The 20,944-nt window shown below is 35.7% G+C and overlaps 1 protein-coding gene across 1 annotated transcript in view; it reads left to right on the top strand.

The window, feature by feature from the left end:
* Positions 1 to 20,944, top strand: part of LOC105216605 (disks large homolog 5) — a 264,508-nt gene that overhangs the window by 205,092 nt on the left and 38,472 nt on the right. Inside the window, exon 9 of the transcript XR_008470603.1 lies at positions 16,055 to 16,800. The gene's annotated coding sequence lies outside the window, so the exon portion shown is untranslated. The remainder of the gene's footprint in view (positions 1 to 16,054; positions 16,801 to 20,944) is intronic.

Here is a 20,944-nt window from a genome sequence, read left to right on the forward strand (position 1 = left end):
TTTTAATTTTTTTGGAATAATTCTCGCGTTGATCCAATAGACTTTATATAAACTGGGAGGCTTCATTTGATCCTTACTGTATACATATATCCTACAACATTTGACATATCATTTACTACGCACAAAAGTTGCTGCGTTCAAAATTTTTATGACTCGCTCGTTCGCTGACTGATCACTGCAGATTATCTACGCACTTTTCTTCGCTGCTATAAATGAATTGCCTTTCGTCTATAGGTACAAAAGCTTCAAACAGCTTCTTTCGCTTTGATTCTTACCTCCATCCCAAAGTGTTGTCCACGCGGCTGCCATATGGTTATAGAGATATCAACAATATTGCCTATGATAGCTCAACTAGCTAAAGACTACTAGCGGTTCTACAATCATGCATACATAAATATGTATATGGATGGTATACGGCGTGGATTTTGAAATTATGCCATAACGAGTTAATTGCTATTGGTCGTACAGCTGGTAGGCATCTAACCATACATAGAACTGGAGTTGCAAGACTTTACTGAGTTGCACTCGAAGCAGTCGCCTTTGTTTTAATGTCCCCCTTTTGAAATTGCTTCATAAAAATGCGTACAATAATTATGTTGTGAAATATGATATGCGTATGCATGGATTTCAATTGCATGGCTTAGGAAAAGAGTTGCCATAATACTTTTTTTTAAGGCTAAATACTCGGTTCTAACAATTGAAAATTTTCCATAGACTAAAAATGCTGCCAAATTTCTTTTGGTATTGATCGAGCTTCCCTTTTAAACTAAGTTGAAGTCATAACTCATAGTTTGTTTAAGTTTTAAATTAAGTTGATAAAGGGTTGTTCAATAAGAGAAGTCTCAGAAGTCCATACGCTGAACTAAATTTCCGACGTTTTTCAATCATAAATCGATAAACCGATACTGCTGCAATTTCACGTTCGATATTCATGCGGAGTTCATAAATCGTTGCTGGCTTGTTGGCAAAGACCATAGAATTGATGTAGCCCTACAATAAATAGTCTGACGGCGTCAAATCGCACGACCGAAGCGGTCAATTGACTGGGCCATTTCGTGAGATAACACGTCCATCAAACTTGGTTTTCAATAAATCGATTGTGACATTCTCTGTGTGGCTTATGGCGCCGTCCTGTTGGAACCAAATATTGAACAAATCCATATCATCCGATTCGGGCCAAAAATATTCCTTTATAATTGAGCGGTAGCGATTCCCATCACAGTAACGTGCCGGTCTTTACCAACACGGAAGAAGTAAGGCTCGAAGCCAGTCAGCCAGAAATGCGCCTCATCGCTGAAGATGATTTTTCAATAAAAATCCGGATCATTTTCAAATTGTTGTTCTGCTCAATTCACGAACATATAACGTTGCTGATGGACAAGCGGCTTCTGTTCTTGCGTCAATTTGATCTGGCAAGGCAAAGACCTTTGGCAAAATTCGCCACAATGACGTCACAGGGATGCCCAATGCTTGAAAACGACGTGTGAGAGACTGATTTGGGTCATCATAGACGCTCAATTGTTGATCTGACAGGACGATTATGACGACCATAAATTGGACGTAGCACTCTTAATTTTAATAATTTCGGTCGATCGTTCATTTTCGGATCGTATATCTTTCCATGATGAAATGGCAAACCTTACTGAATAGCGGAAATCTTACTGTCAAAAGGGCGGCATAAATATGGTCGGTCTTTTGTAGCGTCTTTATTGAAAAACCCTTTATATATAGATCGGTATAGCAAGATATCCTAATAAAATTATGTGATAATATTCTCTTAGACATGCTGTTATTAGCACTTATTTTTAATCCAATGTTTTTCGTGATTCCGGTTGATCTCAGATCAGACTCCTTCTTTATCCCTATGTAACAAATACAAAGAATTTTGCTCTCCTTCCTAGTGAGGAAGATATGTCAACGAAAGTTTTATATTACCTTACGTTAAGTTAGGTTTCGGGACTGAGTTATATCCGGTATTTCTACTTCTATAGTTGAAATATCATAGAACCAATGAAGATTTAATAACTTCCATGCATGGATCAAGACCCGACAGTATAAAATGGTAGTGTTTACCGAGTTTTGGGGAAAATGTCTTCAATTAGCGATAGATCGCAAGAGAACAGCGTAGCTAAGATCCGTTCGCAGTTTGATATTATTAGGACTGAGAGAAAAAATCTATATCCCAAACTAAATTTCTATACCATTTTATGATTGATTACATACAATTTCAACGCAATCTTGACATGTTGGCATTTTCTGTGAAATTTAACCCTTTTACCGCACGTGCCCCTAAATTTTTCTTTTATTAAGAATATTATTAAGAATTTTTTATCAATACGAGTGCTTAACACATTATTAAATGCTAAAAAGAGGCAGCATAAGTCCCCGACATGCTTTATAAAATACTAAATAGACTGTGGAAAATGCATGTCCCGCGGGAGAGCGTACTACCGCTCAATCATTGCTGTGGAAGGAAAACCGCAGGGACCATTATTACTGTATTTAAGTAGCAAATGTTTATGCAACTGTGGCCACATTTTGTGGAAACCGAAGCGCAGGGTCGTCTTGCAGGCGTATGAGCATCGATTATGTTCGACTCTAATTGCACATGTGTGTGCGTCGATATGTATGCATGCATTGTGACAGGCTGGCAGCACTTGTTCCACAATCAATCACAATTTTTTAGCTGTCTTCATATCAGACAGGAAAAAAGTATCGCTTTCTTTCACTTTCCCTTCCAATCCAAGAGTTTTTGAGTAATGTGGCACGACGCGTGCCGCTGACTCATAAAGAAAGCAAGCGGTGTTTGTGTGTGTGTGTGGATTTTCTTAAAAAGTGGCGTACCCCAATCATTTTTCAGTTCTTTCACCTCAATTGCCTTTTTTCTACACTGCACTCACATCGTCTACGTCAGCGGCAGCGCTCACTATCCCCCAAGTCCGCTTGCTTTCTCTGCTCTCTACTTTCTAGTCTGTCGTGCGCTTTGTTGTTTTCTCAAGGATATGCTGTTACAAGACATCAACGGAACAACAACTGTAAAAGCAATGGCTCACTGGCGCCTGACAGTTAGGCAGTCTTCAGCCAGCTATTCCAGGATATTCCCCAAGAGCAGCAGCATTGCAGCGTTGGTCCCAGCGCGCACTTTTGTCATTTTCTTTGCACGCCCCCGCACTCTCTTCTTCATGCTGTTTTTTACTAAGCTCTCGTAGAGTTCGATTTCTTTTTTTGATTTTTTTTTTGCATACAATTTTTGAATATTTTTCTAGTCTTAGAATTGCTTTACATTTCCTGCATTGTCCTTTCTTTTTATTTTTTGTTTTTTTTTTTTTTTTATTATTGTTGTCGTGTATCGTATGTCATTTGATTGTTCGTGCTGAGATTTCTTTTTGTTGTTGATTGTTTTCTTCATTCTTTCTTCGTTTTTTTTATTGCATTTCGGGTGGAGTTTGTGGTGAAAGTGGCTCAAATGTTTTAGCAGGAAAAAAAATATTCAGCTATTTTGACACGTTTCTCTATAATTTATGCAACTCTGGGGAGTCATAGAATCCTATAAAATGGAGTTGTACTCCATTTTTCGTTCACTCTATTAATATTTCAATTTTTATTTGTGTCCTTTTATTTGCATTTCTCTGTATTTGGTAAAGGAGAGAGTGAGGAAATATGGTGAGAGTCCTTATGTGGGAAAAATTTAAGTTTAGATTGAAACATTAGAGGGAGTGATTACTCCAAGGATTATTGGTACTCTACTGGGGAAGACCGAAATACACAATTTCATTGATCCCAAACATTGGGAAGGAAATATAACATCTGCTTGAGAATTTTCGGGATGTGCTCAAAGCTCGAACCGGAAGACCTTCAAAATCAGTGATTCAGAAGATTTACTCTTCAAAATTTCAAGAATGAGATCAGCTCTCAAGGAAATAAGAAATGGGATAAGAGTTCCTATGGCTACGGACAGTTGGTCCGACGCAGAACTTCCGAGAAAAGACAAGTGTTTCATTAGGACTCTTTGGAGTTCGAAAGGTGCCATCGGAGGTAAAGGAGCGCGAGGCTATTTAGCAGAGCTGGTTAAAGTGATATGGCATCGAAGTCGAAAGAGTATTGGCGATGTTGTTTAAGGGTCAGTTTGAACAGTGGAAATTACTTTAAGAAGATCGGCTGTTAGAACAGCTCTGACCTCTATAAACTGAATGGTGAAGAAATTTACTTCTGTGATTATTATATAGCAAGGTCAGTCAGGTTTTGGCTCCGATATTACTTCTAAAGAACTGATTCTAATTATTTCATCTGTCTTCGAATATGTATCAATATCGAGAAGATGATCTCTAGTTCGATTTCGAACTGGTAAGAGAATTCGGAACTAAAGAACTCTCTCTATGGCATTGTTGTTGTTGTCGTAAGCGTCAAACTTGTATATATGAAGAATGCTGCAGGCTTGGTTACGTAGACCACTGTCGTGAACATGGCTCTCTTCGAGGTCTTAACATAGGGCAAAAGACTGTATGAAGACCACAATCCTTTGAAAGGTTTTCCAGGTAAAGATTATGCGAGAGACATTTTGATTTTTGGAAAACTTAGAAATCCCGTTTTATTAATATTGAAGACCAATCATACCAATTGATAGCGCCCTCCACGTACCCGCAATTGAAGTTCGAGCTTGCAGCGTCCGTTTGTGATTGAGCGAAATGCAGACGTATGCACCAATTAACAACACCAACTTAAACAAACAAGCAATGCTTACAAAAACAACAGCAACAAAAGTGAAAAACTTCAAACCGTTGTAATACCGTTACACTCTACAAAGCTCGGCAGCAAACTCCAAACGGAATGCGAAGTTTTGAAATGGAGTTGTTTGCAATGGCAAAGTGTGTGTGTTGTTATAACATGCAGTTGCAACTTCGTGCGTTTGTATGCGTGTATGACGTTTTGGCGTAGCAACAGCCAATGTGTCGTAAATATTCGAAATGTCATTTTGAAATCCTAATTTACGCTTCGACGAACTAAAATGCAGCAAATGACTAAAGTCGAAACACAGCAACAACAACAAACAACAACAACAAAAACAACAGCAGCCAACAATATTAGCAGCAAGAAGCGATGATACTAAAATTGCAATTTACATTAACTCTGGCGAGTGTGGGCGGCGATGGTTTGGCTGTGCTCAGCTTTTTCGTTATTACCATGTTTACAGGTGTGAGTTTAAGTGTGGAGGGTGTGGCGGTACAGTTGCAACATATGTATGTATGTAAGTGCGGATTATTGCACTTTAACTCACACCAACCAATGCGGCATAAGAATGAGAACGATAATGGTGACCCAACGGCTCTCATCGCTTGTCGACGCATTCAACATTCAAAAAGAGTTTGTTGTTGTGGGTGTTTTGCATAATGCCATCTTCGCAGCTGATGTCTCCCTTGAAATTTAGATGACAAAACTCAGTGCTCTAAGTTGCAACTTCCGATTGTGTGAACTGAGTCAAGTGCTACCTTTTGGCTTCATAAATTCTCAAATATTTTCTATGGTCACTTTTGATTTGGATTTAACCCTGACAGCAGAGCAAGCATGTGATAAAAATATGCGAATTTTTCGGGAGTTTGGTGTATGCTTTTAGAGCTTTCGTAGCCATATCAGTACCTTAGGGGTATTAAATGTCACTGGTCCTTCAGAGAGAGTGAATCTTAGACCAGATTTCTTGGTTATTTTAATTATAAAACATTGTCTAATGTTTTCAAATGCCTCCTCAGAGTTCTATTCGACGTGAAAAGTCTTTGGTTTAACTTTTTCGTCTTGATGGACATACATTTTGGACTATGATAATATCAATCTAATGGATTCATTTTGAGCTTGCTGTCTATTTAACAGCAATTTCCGGTTACGTATACTCGACTGACATTGGACCACATCCGATGAGTCGGGATTTTAGTGCCTTTAGGCGATTGTAAACTTACTTGTCAGTGGTTTTGCGCTATGAAGGATAAGTAGATGGGAACTTGGTTTTATTTTGATATGGTACAATCTTCCGAAAAAAATACAACAGCAGCAGTGGCTTTAAAGAAATCGAGGATAAAAGATAAGTGAACATATATATTTTGTATAAAAATCGTACAATTTTCAATTTTAATTTAAATCTACTTATTAAAGCTGAGTGAAGTAACTGTGCTTTGGGACACGACAGGGAGCAGCTCATGTGAATTAATATTGAAATAAATAATTGAATGTTGATTGAAATAAAAATAGATATAATGTAAATAATATGTTGTTTTATATATGTATGTTATAACAGTGAGAAAAATAAATGAATTATTTGAAATAGACTGCTTTACAATTCAGAATATTTATTCTTAACGATCCCAAACTGATTGCTGACACTGAGTAGTTTTCCTGCTATCCCTTAACAATTGCTTATTCCATTGTGCATCGTTTGTTAAGGGATTACATGGGTTTTGTAGGTTCAAAAAATCGACTTTTTGGCTTATTAATTTCTACAACATCTAATATCTATATTACCCTAAATTTTCAAGTCGATCCGAATAATAGTTTCGGAGCTACAGCTTTTGGAGGTATTATTGTCAGGTATTATTGTTACTCAAAACTTTAAACGCGTTTTTCTCGGAACCCTGTTTTCAAAGTCGGTTGTCAAATGTTCTCGAAAACTACTCAAGCGATCTTGATGAAATTTAACATAGGTGTTCGGGATACAGTTTCCCCTTTTTGGACGAAGGACTTTTATACCCTGAACAGGGTATATTAAATTTGTCACGAAGTTTGTAACACCCAGAAGGAAGCGTCGGAGGGCGTATAAAGCATATATATAAATGATCAGTATGTTGAATTGAGTCGATTTAGCCATGTCCGTCTGTCTGTCTGTCTGTATATATATACGAACTAGTCCTTTAGTTTTTAAGATATCTTTTTGAAATTTTGCAGATATTATTTTGTCTTCAAGAAGCTGCTCATTTGTCGGAACTGCCGATATCGGACCACTATATCATATAGCTGCCATACAAACCGAACTATCGGAATCAATGGCTTGTATGGAAAATTTTCGCATTTTATTACATATCTTCACAAAATTTGGTGTGAGTTATTGCTCATAGAAAATAATTTAATCTCCGAAAAAATTGTTCAGATCGGTTCATTATAGCATATAGCTGTCATACAAACCGAACTATCGGAATCAATGGCTTGTATGGAAAATTTTCGCATTTGACGTGGTATCTTCACGAAATTTGACATGGATTACTGCTTAAGGTAATAATATAATCTCCGAAGAAATTGTTCAGATCGGTTAACTATATAACCTTAATATTTCTAGCAAACAACCCGGCTAAAAAGAATTAGTAAAATGTTTTCTTTTTTTTACTTATTTTTTCTTCTGTCTTTAGATTTGCTTAAACACATAGTTACTAAAAGAAATGCACCTGCGAAGGGTATATTAGCTTCGGTACAGTCGAAGTTAACGTTTTTTCTTGTTTTTAATTACAACTATTTAAAAATAATAAAACAAAATGTCGAGCAAATTTAATCGCAATTTTTATTTTGTTGAAAAAATGTCTGCAAAAATTCCAATTTTATTTTTTTTTTGTTTTTCCTTCGTTCAAGCACGAGTTTATGGTTAACTAGAACACTTTTTTTTTTTTTTTTTAATTTAAATGCTCCTGTCAGGAGTTATGCTGACAACGCGGACGCACCTTTTTTCCGAGGGTCACAATGGAGGTGTTTTATTTTTTTTTTTAATTTCAGAAATCATTCTTTAAATAAGTATCTATAAGACAGAAAAAAGTTTGAATTGAATAAATCAAATTTTACAAAAAAAAATATGTTTGAAATAGGTCTTTTTTTACCCGACAAAACCCATATAACCCCCTAACTACTCTATTACTCGTTCTCATTTCTTCGAAAGTTCTCGAATCTGAGTCTGTTTTGGATATATTTTTTATGACTGCTCACTGTATTCAGTTCAATCTAAAATTTTTCTCAGTGTACCAACGAATCATACGAGACTACAAATATGACTAAAAAATAAAATTCAGTTCAGCGAACAAGTTTTTTTTTTTACAAGTCCAAAAAAAAATTGCACACATATCGACCTGCCAAAATATCCATTTTCTCACGAAATAAATAAACGTCATCAATGTCAAATGGAAATCATTCAATCATTCATGCAAATATACATATGTACATACATATCTACATACATAGCATTTTCATACATAGAAATGTGTATATTTTTTGTACATGTGTCTATAAATCAAAATGCATGACAGTTGCAAACTATAACAGTACTCAAATGCAAATACAAAACATACCTACATACACACATATATAGTGTAGGAAATGTTTCCAAATATATGTATATATATAATTGACGTGAGTGTTTGACATTTCGCCGAATCTGTGAAAGCAATTTATTTGACACAGGTTGCGATTTTTTACAGAAAAAGATGTATATATATATGTACATATATATTACCAAACATCCAAAGTGACAAGTACAACAAAATCCAGGCTGATACAAGAAATATTGACTAAAAAAAATTGGAAAATGAAAACGTGTCAAACTCATGCAATATTTAGTGATATAGTACATATGCATATACTCTTTATACTTCTATATAAGAATGAACGAATGGAGAATTTTTTAAGAGACTATGCATATTCATGGAGTTTTCTTTAGCAACCTGCTACTCAGTCGACAACTGCAAATTTTTGTTGCAGCTAAAATTCGTTCCATGCAAATAATTCAACCAAAGCATAGCTTTAATCGACAGGATGGGGTTTTACTATCAGTATAAATATTTTGAGATCAGTTTCGAATAGTTTTGGTACCGCTCCGTGTTTATTAAATCAAAGAAATATCCACTGTTAAATATAAACAATTTCTATCTTTTAGATCAGGTCACAGCGATTCACCATATAAAATGCATCAAGTTTTTTGACTCACTAATTCCTAGATTTCATGTTTTCCACTTCTCATTCCTCTTTCTCCCCCAGTGTCACACTTTACCTCATCTCTTATATAATATATGCGTGAACCACTGAAAGAAGATTTAAAATGATTTCATCAAAGTGAAGTGGATAGTGGAAATTGGTAGATACGATTATATTAGGTTGGCAAATATCTCCATCCTTCCTTCTGGTCCGAATCGGCTGAAACGGGGGTATTATTAAGTTGCCGTCTAGATGGAAACAGATTATAGAATGAAATGGCGCATATTTGAACTAAATCCGATCACTGTAACACTTTTTATAAAGCATTGAATAAAGAGAAAAAAAGCGGAAGGGAGATATTTGTCAACCTAATATTATAGGACACTCTTTAATTACTCGTTCGCTCATCAACTATTTCCCTCATCCAAAAAATTAGGGTCAAGCACTGGTCGATTAAATCGATTAAATCGTTTTATATCGATCTTGGACATTTGTGTCAACATTAACCCAACAAAATATTTGTAGAAATCTGTTTGCATACCAAACTTATTCTCAATTGAAAATGTCATTTTTTGAGCCGAATTCTCGACATTTGCAAAGAATACGCATGCTGCCAGAAATAATGGTCAAAAGTAGTAGCTAGCGACGGCCAATATTTTGAATAACATTTTTGTAACCGTTTTTATACAAAAAAAGCCTTAAATTTACAAAAAAAAAAAAACGGCGGAAGCAAAGTTGTAGACCAATATATGGTTTCCAAACTACATATTTCGGACGACCTTTTCTCAAATATCTTCTCTTTCCTTATCTTCAATTCGAAAATATAGTTAAAAGGGATAACGCGTCTGCCATGAGCTCAAAGTGCTCTTAGAATGATTTTTATCGGGGTCATCTCCATCTCATTTATCGGGCCGGGTCACAAGTTGATGTATTTAAAAACATTATGGCTTTGGCTTTGCTCATGATGAGATATTCTTCTATTGTGCGAATTTTAGAACTTGTTGAATTGGAGTCTCTCCCACAAGAACCCGTATAATGAGGACAACATTTAATAAATAGAACAGTGCAATATTCAACATTCCAGAGTCAGATCCTTTTATAGGTTAGGTTTGGTAGAGTGGCTGCCAAACGGCGCACCTAGGCCCATTGTGATACCACTGGGACTGAGATCCCTCACACTATCGAGTCATCATTAAACCAGCCTTGCATCCACAGAGAAGGTGTGTAATCGTTTCTTCTTCTTCTTCTTGGCAGCTCCTGCAGTAATCATTGAAAGGTAGGCCTAGTCTGCTGGCGTGTCTCCCAATCAGACAGTGTCCCGTTAGCACCCCTAAAAGGGTTCTTGTTTCATTCCTCTTAAATTTCAATAAGCGGCAAGTACGGCTCTTATTCCACTCTGGCCACGTTTGTCTACTTACGGAGCAAGTCGTTACTTGTTTACATTGTGATTCAGCCGTATCTACTGCATGTTTATCGATTAAGTATTTGCAGGTTGCCATAGGTATATAGATTGCCTCTTTATCGGCCTAGTCTGGCTAGTTCATCTGCTACACAGTTCCCAGGGATGTCACTATGTCCTGGGACCCATTGTAGGTGTATCGTGAAATATGACGTCATTGTCAATAATAAATCCAAGCATTCTTTCACTATCTTAGAAGATATTCTATGAGACTTTAATGATTTTAAAGCCGCTTGACTATCCGTGAATATGAATATCTGTCTGGCCGCTAACACTCTTTTTGACAGAACGAGAAGGCTTTCTTTAATTGCAGTGATTTCTGCTTGGAACACACTGCAATGATCCGGAAGGCGATTCTGGTATCTAGTTTTTCCGAGAATACCCCACCTCCAACTCGTTTGTCTAGTTTTGACCCGTCTGTGTAGATACTTATCGCTGAATCTTTGTCTACTTTTCCCATATCCCACTCCTCTCTAGAGGGGAATGATACATGTAGTTCAGATTTTAGATTCATTTCAATAGGATTGCGAAAATCCGTCCTATTTGGTAGAAATGGGAACTTGCCGTGTCTACCAGAATGTCCTCTGTTGCAGGTTTGCAGTAGTGAAGATTCTCTCAGTCTAAGTGCCGATTTCGCCGCCTGTTGCTTACAGAATATGTCTATAGGCAGTAAGTGCAGAATAGCCTCTAACGCCTGGCTCGGCGTTGTTCTGAGAACTCCGCCGATACATATACATGCCGCTCTTTGTAGACTACCCATGCTCTTTACTGCGTACTTCTTGTCGATTATTGGCCACCAGACCAATATACCGTATGTCATAATCGGCCTTACCACAGCTGTGTAGAGCCAATGCGATATCCTTTTATAACAAATCGTTTACCGGAACTGTCGTAGATTAAGGGGTCTTATGTGGTTTCCAAGCCATATGTAGTGGATTTTGGTTTTAAGTTTCTGCTTACATGGGCAGCGAGTGATAACTTATCACTTCTTCTGAAAGCCTCCAACATTCCAATACCAATAATATCACTTATGAAGAAAAAAATTTAGCATTGACAGTTGACATGAAAAGACGCTTTTCACTAAGCCGAAAATATAAAAATCATGTTTTTGTAAAAAAAATTTCAAAAATAAAAAAATGAAAGGATAAATGATGATGATGATGCATAAAACCCTTTCAGTTATATAATATGTATTTTCTGCAAGAGTAGCCAGCTCTGGGGTATAAATATGTATATGAGCACAAGAATCCTTTATATAGGTGTGTTATAGTGTGTGGGTATGGATATATCTTGCTGTAAATCAGCGTACATTAAGTACAGCAAGTTCAGTTGATATTCAATAAGTATATTTAATGTATCGATAATGTAAATAAACACACACACATATAGATACATATTCACATATGAGCTATATATAGAACATGTGTGTGGTTGTATGTTTTCTTGTGTTATTTGGATCACACATCAATAACTCAAATGACAGCGGAAATGCGACAACCGGAAGATGGGTGGCATAACATGCCCACATATACAAATACATACATACATACTCAGGCATTTCAACAAGCATCGCATTAAAGGCCCGCTAACTGAGGTTACTCAATATTATTATTATACTCAATAGTGGTTGTTGTTCCTCATGATGATGATGATGTTGCATGTGTTTCTTGTTGTTTTTGCTATTTGTTGGCATATCAATCTCGGCGTTGTTCAATATGATTTTCCTTTTACATTTCTTTGATTGAATGCCTCATTCGCTATGCTTTTATTGTGCTTGTATGCTGCAAGGCAATTCTCGAAAAGCAAAAAAAATTGAAAAAAATATCGAACCCTTTTTATTTTGTGCATTATTGTTTATTACTATTTTTTGTTTGCAACCCTTTCAGCATTTTTTTTCTTGTTCTTGATAAATTACGTCAATACATTTGCTTGTGCCACATTCCCGTTTTGAGTGGCATAACGGATTTTTCCACTTTACACTTGATCGCGAATGTCGTACGCAACGAATTTCGCGTAAAAAATTGCACAACGGATATTTTCAATTTGCTGGTCAAATATGTAGTGTGGCTAATGGTTGGTGTTGTTGATGTGAATTAATGGAATTTCAAGTGCTGGAAAGCCATGCTTGAAAATCTAATTATAGGAAAGTATCATATGAAATTTCCTGAAGCAATAATACCGTATTAATACCTGTTATTTCTGAAGCTCTATGAACAAGGTTGGATCCATAAGTTTCCTAACAACATAATCGGGATTTCTTCGTCTGATATTCACTGTGTCAATAATAAACCATTTTTAAACTCAAATTTTACAAGTATTTCGAAGATGATCATATAATTGATCTATATGGTCGCATTATAAGTTTTGAGGAAACATCCTCACTATTTTTGAATCTTCCTCATCACCCACGATTCCTTAAACAAATATACAGATAAATCGTAAAGCACCTATTTAGTCTTTTATGCAGTACCCTTATTACTTTTTTTCAATATGATATTCAATATTCGGGGCCTTAGCTGGAACTCCAAGATTAATCAATGGGTTATTCGCAGGGATAATTATACTCGAAGTTGTTCTTAGTTTGTTTGGTCATCACACCAATTTTGTCACAACATCGGAGGTATCATCTAGGCCTTTAGTCGCACGTTCCTTTCATTGTGACTAGTGGCATGGTCGATACTTACTCGAAATGGAAGATACTGTGATGTTTTTTACCTTTATATGAAGAAAGACTGTTACAACTTGAAGCAAATTTTGTCCGGGAAATATTGTATGGGAAGAGTTTCATGAACTTCACAGTCCTCTCTATATATTTTTCGAGAATAATCGACTGGATCCCACCAGCCATATAATATATACAACTGTTCTATCTCTTGATTGGCGCAGTAGCAGGAGTCATGAGTGTCGATTTCTTATAAATCCAAAGACTTACCCTGCTCCCGCCCAACCGACGCATAATACGCTAGACAGACGGCAGAGTAATCCCAGATTAACTGCGCTTTTAATCAGTTCCAATTTTGTGGGTGATAGACGGCAGGAAAGCGAGTTATAAACTCCCATAACAGCTGATTGGCAATAATATTTCCATTTTGGTGAAGTAAAATTGGATAGAAAGCAATTATTGCGGTTGTTAACCGCACAAATAGTACAAAATCACTAATTATTAAAAAAATAGACATAAATACGTTATTATTAGAACTTCCATCTTAGAAAAAATTAGCATGCGTATGTTTTTGTTTACATTTAATTGAACAACAGCTGTCAGTATGGCATATTTTCATTCACAATAGATAACAAGTAAGGAAGGGCTAAGTTCGGGTGTAACCGAACATTTTAAACTCTCGCAATTTATTTATTTAACTTTATTTATATTATATAATACACAATTTGACCCACATATTCGTCATATATATTGTATAAAGTCCATTGAAAGTTGGAAACCCTAATATTAGGTTAGAAACACCGAGGTCCTCATGTTCGATATATGGGGCCTTAAAAACCTATGGTCCGATTTCAGCGATTTTTAGAATGGGGCTGCCACACTATTAACATAGTATTTGTGCAAAGTTCTGCATCGATATTTTCACTAGTACTTACTTTATATATTGCACAGTAAACGATTCAGATTATCTTCAAAGCGATTTGGCCTATTTTCACAACATATCATTGGGATGTAAGGAAACTATTACAAACCAAGTTTCATTGAAATCGGTCGAGTAGTTCCTGAGATATGGTTTTTGACCCATAAGTGGGCGACGCCACGCCCATTTTCCATTTTGTAAAAAAATCTGAGTGCAGCTTCCATTTTTTATGTGAAATTTAGTGTTTCTGACGTTTTTCGTTAGTGAGTTAACCCACTTTTAGTAATTTTCAACCTAACTTTTGTATGGGAGGTGGGCGTGGTTATGATCCGATTTCTTTCATTTTTGGACTGTATTAGGAAGTGGCTAAAAAAACGACTGCAGAAAGTTTGGTTTGAAAATTTATATAGCTCTATTGGTTTGCGAGATATGTACAAAAAACTTAGTAGGGGGCGGGGCCACTTCCCCAAAAAAATTACATCCAAATATGCCCCTTCATAGTATGATCCTTCATACCAAATTTTATTTCCATAGCTTTATTTATGGCTTAATTATGGCACTTTATGTGTTTTCGGTTTTCACCATTTTGTGGGCGTGGCAGTGTTCCGATTTTGCTCAGTTTCGAAAGCAGCCTTCCTATGGTGCCAAGAAATAAGTGTGCCAAGTTTCATCAAGATATCTAAATTTTTACTCAAGTTACAGCTTGCACAGACGAACGGGCGGACGGACTGACAGACATCCGGATTTGAACTTTACTCGTCACCCTGATCACTTTCGTATATATAACCCTATATCTAACTCGTTTAGTTTTGGGTGTTACAAACAACTGTTATGTGAACAAAACTATAATACTCTCTTTAGCAACTTTTGTTGCGAGAGTATAAAAAGCGGCCATGTTTAACAATGTTGCCAACGAAAATGCCCCGAACTCCCACTAACTCTCTAAAATTTTGAGGATTAAATGGGAGTTTTTAAACGGAGTTAACTGAGATAACTCTCGAATTAACCCCAATTAAAGCAGTTGTTCCGAGTTAACGCCGCCGTCTGTCAGGGGTATAAGGTACAATACGCAAACAAGTGGATTTTGCCGAGTCAAGAGATTTTTAAACGTCGAGGTCTCAGACTGCTCAGCTATAGAAAGAAAAATATTAACAGCTAATATTTAAAAAATTACAAAAACAAAATGTTAAAAATGTTTTTTAATGCCTAGCATTTCCCTACGATTAGTGAGTATATATATAATTATAAGTTTGAAATGACTAGTACACGGAGGAAGATTCTAATCTTGGATCCCAATGTAAGTGACCTAAAGCGAAAAGTAAAAATTGTTTTTGAACGGACTCTAGCTTATCAGAGCTTTGAGTATAAGGTTAACTTAAAAAAAAACGGAATATAGAAATATCCCGAATCAAAATTCTAGACTCAGTGATGCGAACGTGGATGATAAGGAGACAGCCATCTCTCCATATCCCAAGGAGCTTAAAAATTTTACTTTCGATCCGAGGTCTCATTAATAGGGCCACAGATGCATTGAGATTCTATCCTTTATACATACTATTGATACGTACTGATTGCTGTGATTCTTACGGTTGGAAGAAATAATTAACAAAATATTTTTCCATAAATTTTCGATATGTTTCTTGATGTCATTGTTTCTAAAGTCATCCTAACCTAAGTTTCTATTTTTATTAAAAAAGCTTTGTTGGTAATTAAAAATGGTTCACTCATCTTGAGAGCTTTAAGAATCTAATATTGCTTACGCTTAGTAAGATAAGAAAAAAACATATTTTTAACTAATTGGTAATAAGAACTGCCAACGCAACAGACTAATTCCCTTAAAAAATACAAAACCAAACAAGAGAAAATTCTAATTTATCTGTAAAACTAATCAATAAAAATCGAGTGGTGTATTATAAATTTATTCCTTAAATTTAAAAATAAATAGTAAAATAATTTATAAGAAAAGCAGTAAATTTGCTTGAGAATCAGTGCGCGGGAATGTACATTCTCCATTATCCACTGCACTTACTTTAATGTCTATTTCTCATTCTCTCTCTCTCTCTCTCTCTCTATGCTCACACAGGTGTTCTACAAGCCACACGCTTACCACATTACAACTACTCAAATGCTAATTTATTTGCTTATCAAAACATTAAAATGTGATACTTATCGACTAACCGAAGACATACTTCATTTTAAAGACAAAACCAACAAACGCTGAGTTAACTAAAATGCTATAAAAACAAGAAGAAATTGAGAAAAAAGTACAACAACACAATGAAATTAACAAAATATTGAATTTCATAGTAAATAAATTTTACTCAAAAAATTGTGTACAGAACACGAAACAGCCGTAGATGAAGAGCGAAGAAAATTTCACAAGAAATCATAAAAATTTTGATTGCTTACATTAAAAAGGGCCGCAACAAGCCACGATATGTTGCTGCCAACGAAAAAGTGTAGACGGAAAAAATATGTAAAAACACGCTATGGAAAAGACGTACAACAACAACAGCAACAAAAACAAAGTAGCATTTACATATAAACAAATAATAAAATAGTGTACGCCGAAGTTGTGGAATTAAAGTAATGAATTAAGCCTCATTGGTGATAGAGGCGGGCGCTGCCCCGATGATGGGAACACAGCATGAAAACCAATCAGCACCAACAACCAACCAACCGACTGACGCTTCATAAGAATTACTGTTTTCGGGCGATAACTCATCTGCTAACGATAATGGAGCGAGTGAAATTGGCGCGCCAGCAGACATCGTGTGCGCGTACGGAAGCACCTTGAATGGACCCAGAACTGACGCTGCTTGGATGCTGGTGAGTTTTTGTTTAACTTTATCTATTTTTTTTTTTGTTTTTCGCTTTTTTCTCATTTTAATGATGAATTAATCGTTATATAAAATGTTATAAGACGAGCGTAATGATTAACATGAAATGAAAGGCATAAAAGTGGTAGGGAATGCTAGGGTAGCCGAGCTTATGAATTCGTTAAGGCATGAGTGGAGTTTAATATATGCTTTTATATATGTAGTTGGTTAGAGATGCTGAAAGTGAGATATTGACATAATGAAGGCATTTATTTACTTATGTATATACAAATTACGCACAGATGTAAATGATTGGCTTCTATGTATACTTGTTAGTCAAAGATTTTCCTTAATTCGTTTTAAACCTAATTTCTTCAACTTTTTATCAAAAATTTAGTTTATGACTTAAATTTGAAACGATGTGTGATAGGGATCGGATGTAGAAAATGTTTTTTTTTATAAATATGTTTTGGATTTTCAGAATAACATACAGTATTCTATAACGATCTGTATAATTTTTGCTAAAAATTTTATATAATTTTGTTTACACTTTTCGGCAAGTGGCAGCCCTATTTCGGAAACATGAAGAACCGAACTCTCTTCAAAAAATAAAATTTTACTTTTTGCGTTAAGTGGCAACCCTATTTCAAAATATGTCTTACCGTTTTTTAATATACTGTGGAACTTTCATAACTCGAAGATCTCCATAAATCGAACACTTGAATTGGCAGTAGCGTTTAGAAGCCAAAGTTCATAAAAATTTCCTTCCATAAATCGAACTTTTCGACAAGGGCATAATACAAAATTTCAAATTTTACTTAGGCAGAATTTTAAAAGAGTCCTTCTATATCGTACGGAGGCGAACAAAAAATATAATATTACCGTTATGGATTGCATAAATCATCTAACACAAGGCATGGGATACAGACGTCAAGAGTCAAACAATAGCAAAATACAACAAACAAAATTACAGAATAGTTACATATTTTATCGTATGCCCATAAACATTTTTGCGAAGTCAATAAATAAAACAGTGCATAAATCTATATTTTACGGCTTTTTTTAATTCATATTTTTTAATGAAAATTCTATAACTCGAAGTCTCTCTAACTCGAAGTTTTTTGTGGATTATGGTGATTCGAGTTAGAGAAGTTCCACTGTATTTCCATAGTAGATAGATCTACTCCAAAGTATACCTTAATTGGGGAATGTCCATATTTTGTAAAATCTTCGGAAGACTCTTCCAACTGTCTTATGTTTGGCTCACATTTAATACTTTTGCTTTTTTATATATTTTAATATGTGGCAACACTATTCAAAAATATTTCTCAATTCGAAACGTTTAACCGTTTGATATGTATCTATATTGTATAATTTTCTTTACTCGAAGACCATTCTTTTAATTATTCAAGAACCATATTTAGACATAATATTTTAATCTGGTATTGGGACTCCAAAAATTTACACTTTACCATAAAGAATAAAGTAGGTTAGAAGGCTATATTTATACAAATATTGCAAAAATTCTGCATATTGCTTCTTTGATACTAAATAATTTATTACAAAGGTCTATTTGTTTTGAGTTTAATATTAAAAAAAATTCCACCCACTTTCGTTGTGAAGGACGTTCCTCCTTTTGGCAGTTTGGCGCCAATTGGAAATCTCAAATGCTTCCAGGCCCTTCTTCACCTGGTCTTTGTAAACGGAGTGAATGCTCATCCCCGACTACCACCAGCGGGTACTACATCGAACACTTTTAAAGCTTGGAGTGCTTTCGTTAATTCGGACAACATGACCTACCCAGCGTAGCCGCTGTTTTTTATTCGCTGAACTTTGTCAATGTCGTCGAATAACCCATACAGCTCATCGTTTCATCGTCTGCGGTTTTCGCCGTTGCCAATGTTTAAGGAACCATAAATCTTCCGCAAAACCTTTCTCTCGAAAACTCCCAGTGTCGTCTCATCGGATGTTGACATCGTCCAAGCTTCTGCACCATAAAGTAGGAGGGGATTGATGAGGGACTTATACGAGTTACGTTTTTGTTCGTCAAGAGATGACTTATCAATTGTCTACTTTTTCGTATGTGATCTAGTGTAACTTTCTCTTGTCTATAACTTTTGATGGATATAAGCTGTTGAAGACTTACTCGGTTATTTGTACATGATTGACACTTATAACGCTGCTGGTTGTTTGGCTTTGTTTCTATGTCTTTATGTTGTCGGACTCGATTCCGAATGCCTAATGGTATTTAGAGAAGCATTAGGCATATTAGGTATTATCTGCACAGAATCTATTGCATAAAAAAGCTGTGCACCTTATTCTGCAGGATTTTGCAACATGGAAAGCATAAAAGTTATTTTCTAGAGTGATCCTATGCTGGATTCCATCAAGATTCACGAACAATTGATAGACAAAGATATCACAAGACAAGCCACTGGTCCTGTCTGAAACTCTAAAACTCCTTTTTTTGTGATATTCTTAATTAGATGAGTTCTGAGTTAGTTGATATTGCCGAGTTAGGTTAATCACAAATGGTTTAGATAAGTTCCAAGCAGTGTTTTGATAAGTAAAAACAGCGAAAGTGGTGCTTTTACTTTAAAATTGGTTAAAGGTAGGCCTGATGTACTTAAGTCAGTATTAAAAGTTAAAATTCTCCGAAGCGAAGACTAATTAATATCATACTTGGACTTTTCCTTCTATTAAATAAGAGCGGTATTCCCTCTCATTACAAACACATTTGCTGTTGATATTAGATTCGCTTTCGCGTCTAATTTCTTCACAGCTGCAACACATTTATCTTATCAAAATTCTGGAATTCAAAATTGTCAACGCACACAGACACATATACATTATATATATAAAATGTGATGCACTTTCAATTGCAAACTATATGCTTGCCACAACAACAAAAAGTACCAGCAAACTCCAATTTGGTACGCCCCATTACACTTCAATTCAAGTGTCGCTTCGACTACAACACACACACACAGACGATATTTGTTTAGACTAAACACATTTGTAACAATATTTGAAAACTAATTTTAGCTGCCTTGAAGTGCAGTGAAACAGTCATCAAAATCGAAAACAAAACATAGCTCAAATACACGAGTACTAGCAGCAGTCAGTCGATAGCGAAAAAAAACACAACCATACGGCATCACCTCACCTTAGGGTGGCAGACGATGGACATACGTGCAACTGCATCGATTGACAATTGAAATATTTTATGCAGTGATTTTTGACGTGCGCGCGTGATTTGTCATTGACATTATTATGAACTGTTCGTGTCACGCGAGTGTAGAAATATCTCTTCAAATTTATTTTATATGGCAAACGCATGTGCTGGTCTACCTAACTGGCCCTGTGAGAAATTTAAAGAAGCATTTCTTTTCTGAAATATTAAACCTGAGAATGTTTTCTGAGGGTTTTCCCAACTGGTAGTCCTAACTAGATTTCTAGTTTAATGAAGTCAAATCACTTAAGGGGTTACATAGTTTTCGTGGGTTCAAAAAAATCTATTTTTTATTGCTTATTAACTTCTACAACATCTCAAGAATATTATCCAAGTCAATTCAAGTCGATCCGAATAATATTTTCGGAGATACAGCCTTTGTGTGCGAAGGTGTGCGATCCAAGTTAAGTATTATTGTTACTCAAAACTTTCGTTCAAACACGAGATTATGGTCTAACCTAAAATACTTATTATTGTTTTCCATTTTGGATGATCCTCTCAGGAGTTCTGCTGACAACGCGCACGCATCTTTTTTCCGAGGGGTCACCGGAAATGACGTCGCAATGGAGGAGTTTTAATTTTTTTTTTACACGACAAAACCCATGTGACCTTAAACTAGATGACCAATTCCCATGCCCATTTTTTATTTAGGCACTTAAAGGTTTGTGTCAACTTCCTGAGCGATAAGGTAAAGATCATAATGGCTTCCACATGCAAGCTACTCCAGAAAAACGTTCTTTGAAGTGAAGAGTATCTTCATTATACGGCATTTATGCTCTATTGTGCCCATTATCAGATTATATCTGGACAGGTAAAATGTCGATAATTTTTTCTTCCAGAACCCAGTTTTGGAAATAATCTTTATATCGGGGAACGTATTTTTATAGTTCTTCGTCAAAGACATATGTTTACTTTGACAGCT

Source organism: Zeugodacus cucurbitae, chromosome 3 (genome assembly GCF_028554725.1).
Source record: "Zeugodacus cucurbitae isolate PBARC_wt_2022May chromosome 3, idZeuCucr1.2, whole genome shotgun sequence".
Taxonomy (NCBI): Eukaryota; Metazoa; Arthropoda; class Insecta; order Diptera; family Tephritidae; genus Zeugodacus; species Zeugodacus cucurbitae.